General features: G+C 35.4%; 1 protein-coding gene across 3 annotated transcripts in view; it reads right to left on the reverse strand.

The window, feature by feature from the left end:
* Positions 1 to 329, reverse strand: part of LOC107625031 (serine/threonine-protein kinase 19) — a 6,185-nt gene extending 5,856 nt beyond the window's left edge. For all 3 annotated transcript variants that reach the window (XM_021115614.1, XM_021115613.1, XM_016327558.2), the window contains exon 1: positions 250 to 329. The gene's annotated coding sequence lies outside the window, so the exon portion shown is untranslated. The remainder of the gene's footprint in view (positions 1 to 249) is intronic.

Here is an 11,279-nt window from a genome sequence, read left to right on the forward strand (position 1 = left end):
AAAAAAATTAAATATACTTTAAAAAATAATATTATAATTTAATATTATATTTTTTTAATAATTAATTAATTATTTATCTAGAAGTGATTTTAACTAATATTATCCAAACAATATTTATTTTATCAAAATTAATTTTAGTAAAAATTGTCAAATATAAATTATGTTGGCACAAACTCACTTTTATCCAAAATTAATTCTACAAAATCACTTCCATTCAAACTCCAGTTTGCTTAACGTGAATCCAAACACATACTTAATGAGACGCAGAGGGACACCACTCAAACACTGATGCTGAAATTTCAGTTCACTTTTCTCTCCTTCCTAACTCATATGACATATCTTCTCCTTCTCACTTCAAAAGTCTAGGATTTAAATCTTAGAAGTTGCAATTGAGGTAAAAATTTGATAAATATATGAAGAATACGTAAATATATTGTATATTTAGAATTAGAGATTGTCTAATTTATTGAGATATCTAGAATTGAGAGTTGTTTAATCTACTGACAAAAAAAAGAGAATGTAACTAAAATTTTAGTTTGGGATTTCAATACCTTTAAAACGTAGGAATATAAAAAAAATTAAAATTAAAATTTTAATAATATTTTTTTAAAATTTATCCACATTCAAATTTTTCTATTCTAATTTCATCTCGTTTTTTAATAGATTAGAACTTTTCTGTTCTTTCGTCCTTTCTTTTATAATTTATCGGATCGTTGTTTAAGCTTCACCTTTCGTCGTTACCGCTAGGAGCTATTCTTTGTCATCACCGATGTCACTGTGTTAAGGGTAACTTATTGTCGTTGTTTTAGTCATTTTTTCTCTCGTGCATTTACTGCTCTTGGTTCTTTCTTCTTTTTTCTATATTTTTAGTGTGTGTTTGCCATGAAAAAAAATAGTTTTGCAACATTTTACCATGAGTGTACCTAATTTTGCAGTGTCTTGCCATGAATTCAGCTCGTTTTGTGTTGTTTATATTCTCTGTTTTTCTGTGATAATTTTTTTTGAAGTAAAATATTATTACCATTCTAAGTTTCATCCTATATTGATGAAGATTGTGATAATTCATATTCTTGTTGAGTGAAGGAGATAGGTTCTAAATTTTAAAAAAGATATTCAAGGTGGCAAGGTCTTTAAATTGTGTTCTTAATAATATTTAAGTAATTCTAACTCTTGCTAACATCAATGTGATACTTGTTTCTAATTTCTATTCAATTGGTGAAGCATTACATATCATATATTAGGTATGGAAACAGAATTGATAGATTAATCAAGTAATTATTTGCCTAAATAAAAATCTTTTTGTCTTTTGCATAGGTGGTGAAAGTTATTTTAAAATTCTTTAATAATTTACATTTGGACAAGAGCTTTTGGGACTTGATAGATTCTCAAAAAATTACAGTAATTCAATTCATTTTTAGATTGATCTAGTATTGATTGAGTTATTTATGGTATTTTGTGAAAATTATGATAATTAGATTTTTGAGTTAACTTTGATTATATTTTGGTATGACTTATTATTTGGTGTAATTCTCAAATGTGATGTAAGATTTACTATAATGATGTAGATTTTTTTTTTTTTTGTTGATGTTTTTCGACAACCCTTTAGTGTCTTTGTTTGGCCTTATTTAAATATGGTGGTGCAAAATATATCTTTGTTCATATAGATTTTTGCAAAAATTATAAGGGATTGAGTTGTATTTTTTTATTTTTTTTGGATGAACGGGGTCTGCAGACCCCAAAAGAAAAAGAAACTAACTAAAACCTTTTAATATAAGAGTGCCCGAACAATCAAAAGCTAAGATATGACTAATATCAAAGGGTGCAACATCAAAGGTGTGAAGGCCAAGGGGAAGGTTTTGTCCCTTCTTTGCAAGATGATCAGCGGCGAAATTTCCTTCATGAGGAGTGTGCACCCATGTAATGTTGGGAACTCTAGTGGACTTGATCTCGATATCTTTCACAAGGGGAGCGCACTAGTACAGGGATGGACAACAATACACCCTTGGGTTATGAACTTTAATGCTTATGAATCAAACTCCACAATAAAAAGATTATAATTATTAGCCATTGCTATTTGGAGTCCATAATTAATCTCCCAGAGCCCAGCATGCATAATTGAGTAACTCCCAAGATTACACGAGAAACCCTTCAAAAATTCTCCTAGGTGGTTCCGAGAAACACCACCACATGATGCATTATTGGAGTGATTCAAAAAAGAGTTATCAACATGAGTTTGATTATGTTTTCCTATGGAGGATTCCAGCGAATATAGCATTCGTGGCTGACACGATGAATGAACTGCTGCGGAATATACTTGGAGAGTCGGTTCGGCTCATCAATCCTTGTTTTGATATGTTCAAGAATTGTGCAGGGAGGTGTCAAAATCATTTTGTTTTCGGGTGAACCAGAGAGAAGAGGTAGCCATGCTGAAAGTGATTTATCAATTATGGTCTTGTGAGAGGTTTCATAAAAGCCATTCCTGCAAATCAGAATTAAAGAGCTTCCTGTGCCAACTCAAAGGAAGAAAGGAAAACCAAACAATCTTAGCAAAATCGCAGTCCCTAAGAGTGTGTAAGGCTATCTCATCATGAATATTGCACCGGAGACACACAGTTGCAATGGTCAGGTGGCACCGTCTCCTCTCTGTGTTGGTGAGGATGGCACTGTGAGCGACTAGCCAAAGGAATAATCTTATGCGCTCAGGGCCATGCCATTTCCAGATGAGGTTGAAGACTTTACTCGGTTGGATAGAGTGATCCATGAGGGTCTGTTAGGCTCCCTTACATTGGAAAGAACCATCATTCGAGAGGCTCCAAGCAATATGATCTAACTGTTTTCAAGGGAAAGGTGGTGATATGGCAGCGATCTTTTGGACCACCTCCTCGTGCAGGCAACCTTTTAACTTGTTTATATCTCAATGTCTTGAAATAGACAAAAATCCATCAAATTATTGCCATGATTAATATCAGCATTTACTGGAGAGCATACGACTCTAATTTTCCCAAATTTGGGACCCAATTATGGTTCCAAAATAAAAAATTATTTTGTAACCATCTCCGATTCTCCATATGTTGTGTTGTTAAACTTCCGGCTAGGAACTACATATTCCTTTCCAAAGATTTGATCTATTTCTCCTCCACTCAACAATAGGAATAATGTCATTGCCGGCATCATATTTTGCTTTAAGAACTTTGGTCTACAAGGCATCCTTTTTAGCTATAAAGCCCCAACCTTTCTTCATCATTAGGGCTTGGTTCATTTTGCTTGCTTGAAGAATCCTTAGGCCACTTGACTTCTTTGGCTTGCCTACTTTTTTCCCACTCAGGAGATGAATTTTCCTAGCTTGGTTGGTATCTCTCCAAATGAAACTCTTGCATTTACAATCAATAGCATTACAAGTAGCAGTTGGAAGTAAAGCAATTTGCATAGTATATAAAGAAGTAGAAGAGAGAATGGATTTCACCAAGGTAGTTCTTCCAGCTAGAGAGACAGAGGAGACCTTCCATGAATTAATTCTGGAATTGAGCTTATTGATGATGTCATTGAAAGTACATTTAGACACCTTTAAGTGCAGTAGGGGAACCCCAAGATATTTCCCAAGGTTGTCCGTCCTAGCAAAATGGAGGGCTTCGCTTACTTTAGTCCTGACATGATTCCCAATATTTTTGGATAAGAAAACTCGCGTCTTGTCAAGACTGACTTTTTGTCCAGAGCTTGTACAAAAGGCTTCAAGGCATCTTGTAATAATATTTTCTTGGTCCACACTCGCTTCAACAAAGAATAAGGTCATCTGCAAAGCATAGATGAGAGATCTGGGGGCCATCCCTCTTGAGATAGATCGGTTTCCAGAAGCCATGCTCAACTGCGACATTAATAAGCTGAGACAACCTCTCAATATAAAGGACACAAATATATGAAAAGATAGGATCCCCTTATTGAATGCCCTTGGATGGAATGAATTTCTCTAACTCTTCGCCGTTTCAAAGCAGCCTCATCTTAGTCGTGGTAATACAAGACATGATGAGATTTATAATGTGAGAGCAAATACCAATATCAACAAGTATATCTTGAATGAAACTCCATTTAAGTATATCATGGGCCTTCCTAGATCAATTTTGATGGCCATCCATCCTTTTGTGTCCTTTTTATTCCTCATGGAGTAGATGATTTCTTGACTGATAATAATATTGTTAGAGCTATGACGTCCTAGAATAAAGCTGTATTGGGGGTCTCACTAACTTCTCCATAATCACCTTCAAACGGTTAGCTAAGACCTTGGTAATCACCTTGTAACTTATCGGCCACAACTGTTTTAGACTAGTGACAGGCTCGACCTTAGGTATAAGAGTGATAAGAGTCTCATTTATATCTTTCACCTTTGCTGGATTTTGAAAAATGTCCCCAATAAGAGAGTAGAGATCATTACCCACTTTTTCCCACTAACTTTGGAAGAAAATAGCTTAAAACTCATCTCTTCCTAGGACTTTATAACCATCCATGCCAAACACAACGATTTTAATTTCCAAAGGGAGGATGCTTTTGCCAATACTCATCAAGTCCTTTCTACAAATAACAAGGAAGGTCCCCTACAAATTAAAAGTAGAGTTAGGTGCTATATCATTATAAAGCTCAGAGAAAAAAAGTAAGGGCCATATTTTCAAGAGTATTTAGATTAGTAATAGAATTACCAGCATCATCTTGTAGAAAATTGACTCTATTTTTCCTTCTTCTAATCATCATGGAACCATGATAAAATTGTGTTTCAATCTCCAAATTCAATCCACTTGCTTCTAAATTTCTGGTGCCACAAAATTTCTTCTTGAGCAAGAGTCTTTTTATACTCCTTCTAGAGTTGTATTTGGAGTTCTTCAAAATAAGAATGACTTTCCTGATTCAGCCTACTAGAAATATCATGAAGCCTTCTCAGGATTTTCCTTTTCTTTTTTAAGATATCACCAAAAATATTAGCATTACATTCCTTGAGAGAATTTTTAAAAGAGAAGATGCCTTCACACCAAGAGTCATCCATATACCAAGAATTTTCACAACATTCTTAAAGTCGAGGTGGGTGAGCCAGGCTACCAAGAAGCGGAATGACCTTCAACCCCTATTAAGAGAAACATCTGCTACAAACTGTAGATAGATTGGAGAATGATTTGATTTAAGGGAGGGGAGATGCTTGATACAAGCTTTAGGGAATCGGATTTGCTAATCCAAGTTGCTGAGACCACAATATAATCTTTTTACTAAGTAGCCTTTTTTTCAAGTAAAAGGCCATCCATCATAATCAAAATCAATTAATCCACATTCAAAAATACAATTTTAGAACTCCGAAAAGGCATCCAAAGCATTTCGAACAAACCCACCCCTTTGCTTAGGCTGATGGAGAATGGCATTGAAATCCCTAATAAGCACTAGGAATGATTAATATGTCCAACCAGATATATGATATTGTATATAAGGAGCGTGTTGTGGTGCGATTAGGACTACCATATACAGCTGGAATTAACCAAGGATCGTTACGAAATGATACCTCCAGATGTACAAATTAATTATTATAAGTCAATACATTAACGTTCTAATACCTAGAATTCAACAAACACCATATGCATCCTGAATGTCCTTAGGATTCCACAATAAACGATCCATCAAGACCTATTTTTTCTCGGATAGTTTTGCCTCTTGGACCAGACACATGGGTTTCCAGCAAGATTATAAAATCAGAATTATACTCTCTATTCAAATCTCTAATAAGAGAAGGAAAGAATTTACCTCCAGCACCGCGACAATTCAAACTAATTATGTTCATCATCATAAAACCATAGACGGAGAAAGCAACCATCAAAGATTAAAAAATCAAGATTGGGTATGAACCCTGCTACCTGAAACGGGTTTGACAAGAGAGGCACTTCATCAATTAGTATGGTCTTCATCCAACATCACCGTATCCCTGTCCGAGGGTCTCTCTAAATCATTTTCCGAGTTGCTCCCAAGATTCTTGGTGTTAAGACAAATCTTGCTTCCCAACTTGGATTATGATATCAACCTTTACCATAAAATTATCCAGAACAGCATCAGCTTTCTTCGAAACTTCAAAGGCATCTTATTGTTCCTGCTGTAGACATATCATATTTTCAAAATCACAATTTCCATAGCTACCACATCCAGGTTCTTTTCTTTTATTTTAGGTCGAGCTTCATCATTGTTGGAGGCTTGTTGTATAATAATTTGTTTGTCAATATTCTTAGACATGGGCTTAATTCCCTTCTCCTTAGATCCTGATCCAATCCCCATAAGAGTATTTTTCTTATTTCCTTGTGGGTTCTTTCCAGCCCCTTGCCTTAGAACTTTTCCCGTGATGGGTTGGGTCCTTTCATCATCTTTCTCGGCCTTATGCATTTGTGGCCCAATTATTGGCCTAGCACTCTTAGGAAGCATTGTCTTCATGCATCTCATGCATATTAGTTTCATGTTCATGCTCTTCATACAAAACACTAAATCTCGAGTTGTTATTCATATATTGTTCTTCCGAAATATCCTTGTATCCGTATTTGGAATCAAAATTAGAATTATGATAATTAGCATTTTCTCCCATAGGCATGTTTTCCTTTCCATGCCTATAATGTCTTCTCACCATCATCCATGGGCCAAAATTTGGTGGAGACTGATTGGTCCGCATATCACGTTGTATCTCAGATGCATGAGTCTTTTCCAAATTTAGATTATCATTAACGTGATTCTCACCAAAATTCTCTTTCTCAACATTGTTTTCTCTCCCAGGATGTTCTCCATTTCCTGGTTGTTCTCGTTAGCAGTTGCTGTTTTACCACATAGCTCCGATTGATGTCCATAAATATCACAAGAAAAATATATCTGATGTAGTACTTCATATTCAATATTGAGTACACACCCAAGGATAGAGATGCGAGGACAAGTTTCTTTGCAAGATCAATCTCAACACTAATGCGAGCAAATTTGCCTCCCGAATGAATAGATGTTGTACAATCGATTTTAAGCATTTGGCCTAGAGCACCCAGTCTCCATAGGAATTAAGGATTATAGAGCTCTATAGGAAGGTTCAAAATCTAATCCATGTCGCAATCTTCTTTACTTCCTTTTCAGATGTAAGAAAAAATGGTCTCCACCTTTGAACAATAAGATAATGAGCCGCCACCATACATAAGGGCATGAGAGTAATTCTCCTCATCTGCAAGGTGAACAAAAAAATAGTCACGATCTATATCAATGATATTTACATTTGAGTTAGAGCAAACATCTCCTTTGGTTTAGCCCACTGCCCATTATCAAGTCTCCTTAAGTTCAGATTTGGCCGCTTGCAAATATCCATTAAGTCTAACCGTGCGTTATCGTTATCTTTTATTCGCTCATCGTCCATTATTGTGTGCAAGAGATTATCGAACACGTTTTTCTCAATGTGCATCACATCAAGACAATGTCGAACCAAGTTGTCTCTCCAATAAAGCAACTCCAAGAATATACTCTGTTTAGTCCAATTATGCTCCCTGCCATATCCCGGAGGCCTCAAAGCTGCCCCATTTTCAACGATCTTTGGGATTTTACTGAGACGATCCCAAACTTGCCAATTACTAAACTTTTTGGGTGTCTTTTCGTGTTCAGTTGTATTCTTTTTGAATGAGTCCCTGATACCCTGAAAAGGATGATTATAGTCGAGGAATCTTTGATGGCAATCAAACCACAAATTCTTACCGCCATTCAGCAACCAAAATGCCTTCATATCCTCATACAAATGGGGCATGCTATTCTACCCTGAGTGGACCAACCTAACAACATGTCGTATGCAGGAAAGTCGTTAATGGTTAATATCAAGGCAGCCCGCAGTTGAAAGTTTATCTTCGTCAAAATATCATACGTTTCTACACTATCAATCCACAACTTCTTTAACTCATTCACCAAGGGCTGCAAGAAGACATCTATTTTGGCCTTTGAATTGGTGGGATTAGGTATGATGCAAGTTAGAAACATGTATGGGTCCTTCATGTACATTTCACGACTACAAGCTAACATGAGTACGGGTTACCGAAATTGGAGCTTGGTGTGAACCATCAAAGCACAAAGCTAATCTAACGTTTCTAGCCTCACTCGCAAACATAGGATGGACACAATCAAAATACTTCCAGGCTTCTCCATGTGACGGATGCGTCATAGTTCCATCATCTCTCTTGTTGTTACTATGCCAGGTCATGTGAGGGGTCAAACTCATCGATGCATATAATCGTTTCAGCCTAGGGATCAACGGCAAGTAGTGCATCTGTTTTATTGGAACTCTCTTTAACTGATGCTAACCAATTTGTTCTCTCTCGACTTGAAACCTCGGTGATTTACAGAATCTGCATTCAACTAGGTCTGTATCCCCCTTGTAATACAGCATGCACCCATTCAAGCAATAATCAATTTTCAACGACTTTAGACCCAATTTCGAAACTAGCTTCTTTGCTTTGTAATGGCTTTGTGGGATGTCAGAGGTCTTGACAGGTACCAATTATTGTAAAAGGTGGCTCACTTATCAAAAGACTCTTGCATACGATTTGACTCTGACTTAATATTCATCATTCTAACACATGCAAACAACTTCGAATGAACGCTTCCCTCAAACAATGGTCTCGCAGCAGATTCTAACAAATGATAAAATATCTTTGCCTCTAGGTTAGGCTCTTGTTCAGCCTCTTCCTGCTCTGTAATACCTATTGCATCAAACACCATCTCGTTGTATCTCTGTTGGTTACCCTCCCAAATCATGTCTTCGATGTTTAGTTCTCTTTCGACTCGAACCCTCATTGATCAACAGTTAGACCTATTGAAATTCAAGCCAGGCCTGTTAATTCCCTGTTTGTCCACTTCTCCATGCTTCGTCCACATCCAATACCCATCCTTGAACCCATTACGATAAAGGTAAAGCGTTATATCTACAGGTCTTAACCACTTAGCCAGCCGACACTTTTCACACAGAAACTTAGATACCCCTTCAGACATAAACGGTTCCATGTTGAACACATACCCAACAAAATGCGTCAACCCCCTCAAAGCATTCAAGTTTTAATTCCCCCGTCCACTGTTATTTCTATCATATATCCATAGATGATGACTTGGAATTATTTTGAATCACACACCCTAGAATTCGACAAATAAGACAAAATTATTAAAGTTTTTACAAAATCTGGCATAGCATACCCTATAATTTGAATCTTCTACAAACCAAACAAGTTTTAAAACAAATCGTACAAAATTACGGCAGAACTTCCCCTTAATTCAAAGACATCCATCAAATAAATAGAACAATTTTTACAAACAAAACAATTGCAAGCATGTATTAGAACAAACACAAATTCAATAACATATCAAATCCTAACCGTTCTAGTGCGCAACCCCTTATAATTCTAAAATTTTTCAGCAAACAAAGGTTTCGAGAAGGTGCCTCTGCGCGATCTTCTTCCACTTCCATCCTAAAATGCTATCCTAGAAAAAAAAAATCGAACATAAAACTTAAACAATTGATTATAGTTAGAGATAGAAAATCTTTTAATCAATAATTTGATAACAAAGTACATAACAAAATCCTATATTCACAACAAAATCTGAAAAAACTAAAAACCACAAGCCAAACCCTAACCACAAACTCCATTACCATAATTTAGCCAACAATTTGATAAAATGCCTAACAAAATTCTAAAGTCACAAAAAAAATCCGAAAAACAACCAAAAAAATCTATACCTAATCCTAATCATAAACTCCATTACACTAATTTAATCAATAATTTCATAAACTATTTACCAAAAAATCCTAAACTCACATAAAAATCTTAATAAAATTAAAAAACTATTCCAAACTTACCTTTGATCGTGGCTGCAGGATGCTGGAACAATGGCAGTATTAGTAGTGACGGCAACACCGATGATAGTGGCTACCAAGAATAGTGGCGGCGTCCAACCTCCCCGGCCGTAACCGACAGCTCTAGGGGCAACAACGTCCAGCGGCGGTGGCACTAGAGGCTCTGGCAGGTGACGGCGATGCCAGCAGCACCTCCTTTGACAACGGAGCACAAGAGTAGAGAGAGAAAGCCAGAGAAGAGAGAGAGAGAGAGAGAGAGAGAAGAGAGAGTGAACTCGGACAAGTGAGGAAGGAAGCGTTCACGTTTGAATCTTAAAACACTTTAGCGTCAGATTAATCCAACGGTAAATTGGTGCAACACAGCGTTTCATTAAATCTATTTACTGCCGGCTAAAATCGACGGTAAATTCTCTAGTAACTGTCATGCCAACAAAATCATATTTCGTGCCACTAATCACAGTCGAAATTAGCGTCGGAATGTAAAATCCGACAGTAAATATTTTTGAAAAATATAAGCTACCTTGTATTCGACGCAAAATCCGCTGGTAACCGTCGACGCTAAATCCGACGATTCTTAGCGCCTTTCTTGTAGTGAGTATTTATAGAAATTATCTAACAATGGAGATAAGTCCTAAAAATTAAGAGACTGATAAAATTAAATTTATCTTTTATTTATAAAGAGCCTGACAACTAGGATACTTGTATTCAAGGATAGAATTTGTTTGTGCATATTATGATGTATAAGGAGAATTAATTTTATACTCGAACCTAGACAATCTAGGGGTATAAAACATAATTTAATTAAATAATTGCCTAAGAACCAAGTAATTATTTAGGATTATAAGTATATCTGATATAATTTAAGCATGTTTATTTGAAATAGGTATAAGTAATAACTTGATAACCAAGGTACTCATTTATTATTTTAATATTTTTTGGGCAAAAAACAGAAATAAGCTAAGGGAGAAAATAATTTACGTGAATTAGCCAAAACAAAAATTGCTTCATGAATCCACCAATGCACGTTTATATGTAGTTCAAACCAGCTAAATTCTAACTCCATTTCTACATAATTTGAACCAGCTTGGTTCGAATTATACACAAACACACGCACACACTAATTCGAACTAGCTTGGTTCGAATTACACACAGTAATTCATGGTATAATTCGAATTATGCTGTTAAAAAATTAATAATTTATTAAAAAATTTTATTAAAAATTTATTAAAAAAATTAATAATTTAAAAATTAAAAAATATATATTTTATTTCATACGTTAATAAATTTTTTTAATAAATTTATTTAAATTATACTACAAAAAAATATTTTATCCTATGCAAAATAATTTAAAAAAAATGGCTTAAAAAATGTTAGGAGTACTATAAAAATTTGTAATGTTCTAATAACTTAG

This window comes from Arachis ipaensis, chromosome B02, assembly GCF_000816755.2.
Source record: "Arachis ipaensis cultivar K30076 chromosome B02, Araip1.1, whole genome shotgun sequence".
In the NCBI taxonomy this organism is placed as follows: domain Eukaryota; kingdom Viridiplantae; phylum Streptophyta; class Magnoliopsida; order Fabales; family Fabaceae; genus Arachis; species Arachis ipaensis.